The following is a 6,690-nucleotide window of genomic DNA, read 5'->3' as shown; positions in this document are numbered from 1 at the left end:
TTATCAGTGGGAGTGTATGCGCAATAAGCTTCGGGGAGACTCCTGTGGGCTCACTCTTTAGCGGTGATCAATACTCATAGTCAATCACCAACAGGGGAATCGGAGCACACATTTATATTCGAGCTGGGCTGGGTCGCCTTCTGGAAAGTTCTTTCATTTGGTCGGTTAGTTGCAAATACATTTGTCAGACGATGTTATAAAGGGATGGAATTATCAGTGGGAGTGTATGCGCAATAAGCTTCGGGGAGACTCCTGTGGGCTCACTCTTTAGCGGTGATCAATACTCATAGTCAATCACCAACAGGGGAATCGGAGCACACATTTATATTCGAGCTGGGCTGGGTCGCCTTCTGGAAAGTTCTTTCATTTGGTCGGTTAGTTGCAAATACATTTGTCAGACGATGTTATAAAGGGATGGAATTATAAAATCACATTTTTAAGCATTAAAGGTTTATCATTCCATCATCTGTTCACACTTCCATCACCAAGATCTTTGGGGCTGGTCTTTCAAACCATTATTCCCGAACAGCTGTATGCTCTAAAACGGATAGTCTTCTTAGTTGACGGATCCATAGAAAAAAATTTTAAAGATTCCACAAAACTCTCAGTGGCCGCAGCCACCTAGTCCCAACACTTCCCTTCAAAGCATATACCCCAGTGTGGTAAGAGCCTCTTACTCTTATATGGTGAAGCAATTATTTAGTCCACTTATTACCAAATAAGCCCCAGAAATGGTACCTTTCTTCAAAGGGGACAGTGATATATTTTACAGTGCAGATGCCTGCACATCACTTTGAACGTTACCATTTCCATGTAACACTGGAGGATTCCTGATCTATTTGTTTCTCTAGCACACAAAGGCCAGACCAGCAAGAACAGAGCCAGGCACACTCTCTGGCTAATTTAGCCAGCTGGCTTTAAAGAAACTCATTTGACAACTATCATATGATCTCCCTGATATGAGGAAGTGGTGATGCAACATGGGGGCTTAAGTGGGTACGAGAAGAATAAATGAAAGAAGATGAGATTGGGAGGGAGACAAACCATAAGTGACTCTTAATCTCACAAAACAAACTGAGGGTTGTTGGGTGGAGGGGGTTTGGGAGAAGGGGGTGGTATTATGGACATTGGGGAGGGTATGTGTTTTGGTGAGTGCTGTGAAGTGTGTAAACCTGGTGATTCACAGACCTGTACCCCTGGGGATAAAAATATATGTTTATAAAAAATAAAAAATTATATTAAAATAAATAAATAAATAAATAAATTTAAAAAAAAATAAAAAAAAAATAAAGAAACTCATTTGAAACACTCCCCCATCATGACCCTCCATTCTCTAAATTTGTATCCAGTGGTCATTAGGTCCTAAAATCTGACCTCGACAAACAGAGTAGTTACTTGTCAGTAAATGCACAAGCAGAAAATAAAATTACACAGACACAAGAAATGCACACACACTACAGCTTTAAGCATGTCAAGAGAATCCGAGTGCTCAGTGGTCTCCCCAGCATGACATCCCACCAGAGCGGTGCTGGAAAGGCTGGGTGGTGTGGGCATGTACTGGCGGGGACCAGCCAGAGGCCAGGGCAGCCGTCCCATTTCCTGAATGTGCTACTTCCATAAGCAAGTCTCCGGGCAGTGAATTGTGCGTGCAGTTTGTGGCTCCCTGTGCCGCCCAGGAAACAAGTCCCCAACTGCGCCCAGATGCACATGCCGCTTGCTGATTGGACGCAGCGCTGAGAGGTAAACACCTGTTCTCAGGGCTCCGGGTGGGAAAGACAGGGTCAAGGCAGGGGACACCGCGATGCGAGAGCCACTGCTAGGGGAAGGAAAGGCACGGACGGCATAAGATGAACAGGGCTCCAGGCTTGGGCTGGCAAGGAAGCACGCTGTCTCTCTGGAACAGGAGGCCACTCGGAGCACGTCCCGAGGAGCCAACAAGTGCTGAATCACACCGCACTTTGGTTTTGTTACTTGTTAAGAGGCCCAAAACACGAAGGGCACAGCAGCACGTTCAGTTGAGAAGCTCCTGGCAGAGCCCCACAGACAGGCAAGGGCTATAAGATGTTCTAATGAAGAAAAGGCAGATAAGGTGAGAGGGGCTGCGTGGGAGATGAGCCGAAGTCCCTTGCAATACATGTATCCCGGGAGGGCCCCATTGCTTCCAGCAGGCTGGGCCTGCTCCCCCGGCCCTGTGCCCCGAGGGGCCGGGAATCTGCAGGCTCTCCTGCAGCCAGACACCGCCAACACGCCAACACGCTTCTCCCTGTGATCACTGCTTAGCTTAAATGAGTTAATCTTGTTTTCCAGATGAATTGTTATTTTGTCTCCCGCAGGCTGTGATTACTGGATAAAAGTATTGTGTTAACAGGAGGGCGGGGGGGCTTTCAGCACCGCATCCCAGGCCAGCGGAACCAGCTATACCCCACTCACCTTTTCTCCCCTTACTGCGTTTTAATGGGGTTAAGAGAATGGGGAGAGGAGTGGGGAGCTGTGGGATGACACCTGCAGCGGGAAACCCTTCAGATGAATTATGGCCCCTCACAAGAGGTCAGGGGGCCAATTCATCTTCAAGTTTTGAAACACAGTTTATAATCCTGACAAAATTTAAAACACATCTAGGGCAAAAGATGTGTAAATGACGCTGAGTTTTCAACTCCTCCTTGTGAGTTGCTCTTGAAACCCAGCGGCCAGCAAACAGCTCTCACCTGAGGGTCCAAGACATGGAGTGCATTTTTGCTGGGACACTGTCAAAGTTCCTTTGCCTGTTTGTTTGTTTGTTTGTTTGTTTAGAAAGGCCAATGCCTGGGCTCTCCCCTCACGGAGCTCAGTGCCTCTGTGACTGATGGTGAGAGCTACTTCTCTTCTTAATTTTTAAATAAATTACTTTGGAGTGTAGAGAGTAATTCATGCCATTGGAATCGTAGACATTTGTCCTAAGTTCATCCCCCACCATCTTTCACTGTGAGGTCTGCAAGCCGCTTATTACGCCCTTTGAGCCCTGGCTTGACAACTGGTAACAATTACCCCCAGCTTCCAAGGTGATTGTAAGGATACGCAATAAAGCACGCAACGCTTTCAGCGGGTGGCGAGTGTTTAATGAGGAGCAGCTCCAAAAGCTATTATTATTTTCTAAGGTACTTACTAAATCATAGACTGATACCAAGACTGTGTGGGAGAGTAGGGGAGAAACAAAAAGAGGTCATGGGTGGGTGTCAGATTTTGCAACCCCCAAAATACTGGATGCTTAAATTCTAATTTCAGATAAACAACAAATAATTTCTTAGTGTAAGTGCATCCTACACTATGTTATAGTATTTTAATATTTTATATATATAGTATTTATATACTATAAGCATATATATCTATTTTCTCCATACACACACACACATCCTATACTATATAGGATACATAGTATACATACATAGTGTGTGTGTGTGTGCATGCGTGTGTATAAACACACACACACACACAGTACAAGCATGTTTCAAAGACTGCATGGCTGCATTTATACTAAGAAACTATTTGTTGCTTATCTGAGATTCAAATATAATCCAGTGTCTTGCATTTTATCCGGCAGGGCTAGCTATAGGATTCAAGGTCAGAAGGCCAAAACTGAGACTTCCTTACCAGCTATGTAACTGCGGAACAGATATTCTAATTCCTTGGGCCGCAGTTTCCTCCTCTGTGAAATGAGGCTAACTCTAAGAGTAATGCCTGCATAACTGACACCACTGGGGGTGGAATCAAGTAATGTATGTGAAAATGACTTGTAAGCTGCAAAGTATCATTCTTTTTCCGCTTCTTTCTTGTCCATTTATTGCTTGAGACTAGAAACAGCCTAATCAGGGAAATACAAATCACAACCACAATGAGATACCACCTCACACCAGTCAGAATGGCTAAAATTAACAAGTCAGGAAATGACAGATGCTGGCAAGGATGCGGAGAAAGGGAAACCCTCCTACACCATTGGTGGGAATGCAAGCTGGTGCAACCACTCTGGAAAACAGCATGGAGGTTCCTCAAAAAGTTGAAAATAGAGCTACCTTACGACATAGCAATTGCACTACTGGGTATTTACCCTAAAGATACAAACGTAGTGATCCAAAGGGGCACATGCACCCGAATGTTTATAGCAGCAACGTCCACAATAGCCAAACTACGGAAAGAACCTAGACGTCCATCAACAGATGAATGGATAAAGATGTGGTACACACACACACACACACACACACAATGAAATACTATGCAGCCATCAAAAGAAATGAAATCTTGCCATTTGCGACAACATGGATAAAACTAAAGGGTATTATGCTTAGTGAAATAAGTCAATCGGAGAAAGACAACTATCATATGATCTCCCTGATATAAGGAAGTGGAGACGCAACGTGGGGGGTTTGGGGGTAGGAAAAGAATAAATGAAACAAAATGAGATCGGGAGGGAGACTAACCACAAGAGACTCTTAATCTCACAAAACAAACTGAGGGTTGCTGGAGGTCGGGGGGTCAGGAGAGGGGGTGGGGTTATGGCCATTGGGGAGGCTATGTGCTATGGTGAGTACTGTGAAGTGTGTAAACCTGGTGATTCACAGACCTGTAAGCCTGAGACTAAAAATACATGTTTATAAAAAAATTTAAAAATTAAAAATATATATATAGACTAGAAACAGCCTAATGTGCCACGGGTTTTGTAGAAGGCCCTTGAACCTGATCCCAAATGTGGAGGGAAGAATCTTTGCCCAAGGCTTCCCTTCACAGGGAGGGCCAAGGTATCCTCCCTCTCACCAGGAGGGAGTGAGAGCCTCCTCCATGCTTCTGTGCCGAGGTTGGCAGCAGACAGCCAGGTAAAGAGGTATTTCCCATCAAAACCACAGATGGCACGTTTCTGAGAATGGCCTTTCCAAGGATGGTCTCCAACTCCTAAAGTCTGAAGTGGGTGTCTGTTTCCCAGTGAGAGGCGCCCCATGGTCCCACACAGAAGCTGCTGAGAATGAACGAGGCCTATAGCCGTTACGCTCTCCTCTTCTCTGAGATGGTGATTAGAATCTTCATTAGAATCTGGAGAAGTTGGAGGCTTCAGAACGGAAAATGCTGACACATTCTGAGCATTTCCACCGTTTAGACCATCCTGGTATAAAGCCCGGCTTCACCTGCCCCCTGGTTGCGCACTCTCCAGCAACATGCGTCATCTCCATGAACTTCCGGGGATGCGACAGGCATAACCAGGAGGCCTGGCTGACGGGGTCATATGAGGAGATCATACATGGAAAGCATCATAGGCGTAAAGCATGATCTCGTCGCCCTCTTTCCTGGCACGTGCATTGGTGTGAAGTGACAGCTTGCAAAATGTGGGAGAACACACCGACCAGTGAACTCGTAGTTCCTTCCACGCGGCACTTCTCAGTCACCAGGGATAAGAGAGCGCCACGCGCAGAAGACGGGGGAGACGCCCTCCCACCCAGGAGGCCCGAGAGCCACTGACTTCGGACATCCCCAGTGCTCGTTCCCCAGACGGCCCTGACCCAGCGGAGGAGAGCGGGGATTCTCAGACCCTTCTAACGCCAAACCTTCGCAAGCGAGCAGAGGGGCAGCCGCAGGAGACGCCGCACTGCGGGGGGAGGGCGCATGGACACACACCCACCGTGTTCCATCCACTGCACACGTGCTGTCGCATATCTGGGGTTTTACACAAATTCTGGGCAAAAAAATAAAAATAAAAATAAGAGATTTTTTTGCATGCAGGTGAAGTCTGACTGTGGTAGCTTTTTAAGACATTCAGGGAAATGCGATTGTACTCACACAAGTAATATTCTGAATGCGGTGAGGGGTGTGAGGAGGGAAAGGAGTGTGCAAGAGACCGCTTCACACTGAGACTACGTGAATGATCAGAATCAACACCGCAGCCCGGCGTTCCCCACAACCCAGGATGTCAATTATGCAAACAGTTTGTTCATGAAAGGACAGACGTTTCTCTTGAAACATCCGATGGCTGGCAGGGGAGGTGGTCTCCTTAGGCCACTGCGGGGCCGACGGACTCACCTCCAAAGGCAGCCTGTACCTCAGTCCGCAGGAAGGGGGGACCCTGAGAAGGTGGACGAGCCCATCGGTACTGAGTGAGAGCACCAGCCACAGGGGGCACCTCAGGCTGGAGAAAGGACGGACCCTCTGGTGGCCCGGACGGTCCACGGTTCCGTAACTGGGAGGACCTAGGGTTTGGGAGATGTGGGACCCAGCGCTGAGGCAGAGAGACGCTTCGGAGACATGCCTTTCTCCTGCTCCTTCTGTCTGCTTCTTTCTAGCTTTTTTTCTAGATTCTTGGAGAAAACACCTAAGCCACAGGAGGCAGCAGACTGCAGCACAGGTTTTAGCTTGGCTCTGGAAGGAAATAATCAGTGCGTGTCAGGATGCATGTGTGTGTGTAAGTTAAAGTTCAAAAGCCACCCTGATGGTCTGAGAAAGAAGAGGGGGTCCAAGGAGGCAAAAGTTAGTAGAAAACAGTACACATCTATATCGAAGAATTTGCTCTTCTGATAATCTTACTACATTATTATGGGACTTTATAAAACGTGGGGCTTATTAGTGGGAATGTTTTAAATAAAAAAAAAAATTTAAGATTTTATTTATTTATTTGACAGAGATCACAAGTAGATAGAGAGGCAGGCAGAGAGAGAGGAGGGAGCAGGCTTCCTG

The 6,690-nt window shown here is 46.7% G+C and overlaps 1 protein-coding gene across 6 annotated transcripts in view; it reads right to left on the bottom strand.

The window, feature by feature from the left end:
* The window catches only part of WWOX (WW domain containing oxidoreductase), a 955,527-nt gene that overhangs the window by 448,882 nt on the left and 499,955 nt on the right, over positions 1-6,690 (bottom strand). The gene's annotated exons all lie outside the window — the stretch shown is intronic.

The sequence above is a fragment of the Mustela nigripes genome, chromosome 17 (assembly GCF_022355385.1).
Source record: "Mustela nigripes isolate SB6536 chromosome 17, MUSNIG.SB6536, whole genome shotgun sequence".
NCBI classification, from domain to species: Eukaryota; Metazoa; Chordata; class Mammalia; order Carnivora; family Mustelidae; genus Mustela; species Mustela nigripes.
The sequence above is the reverse complement of the archived record's forward strand: the minus strand, read 5'-3'. Positions and strand labels throughout refer to the sequence as shown.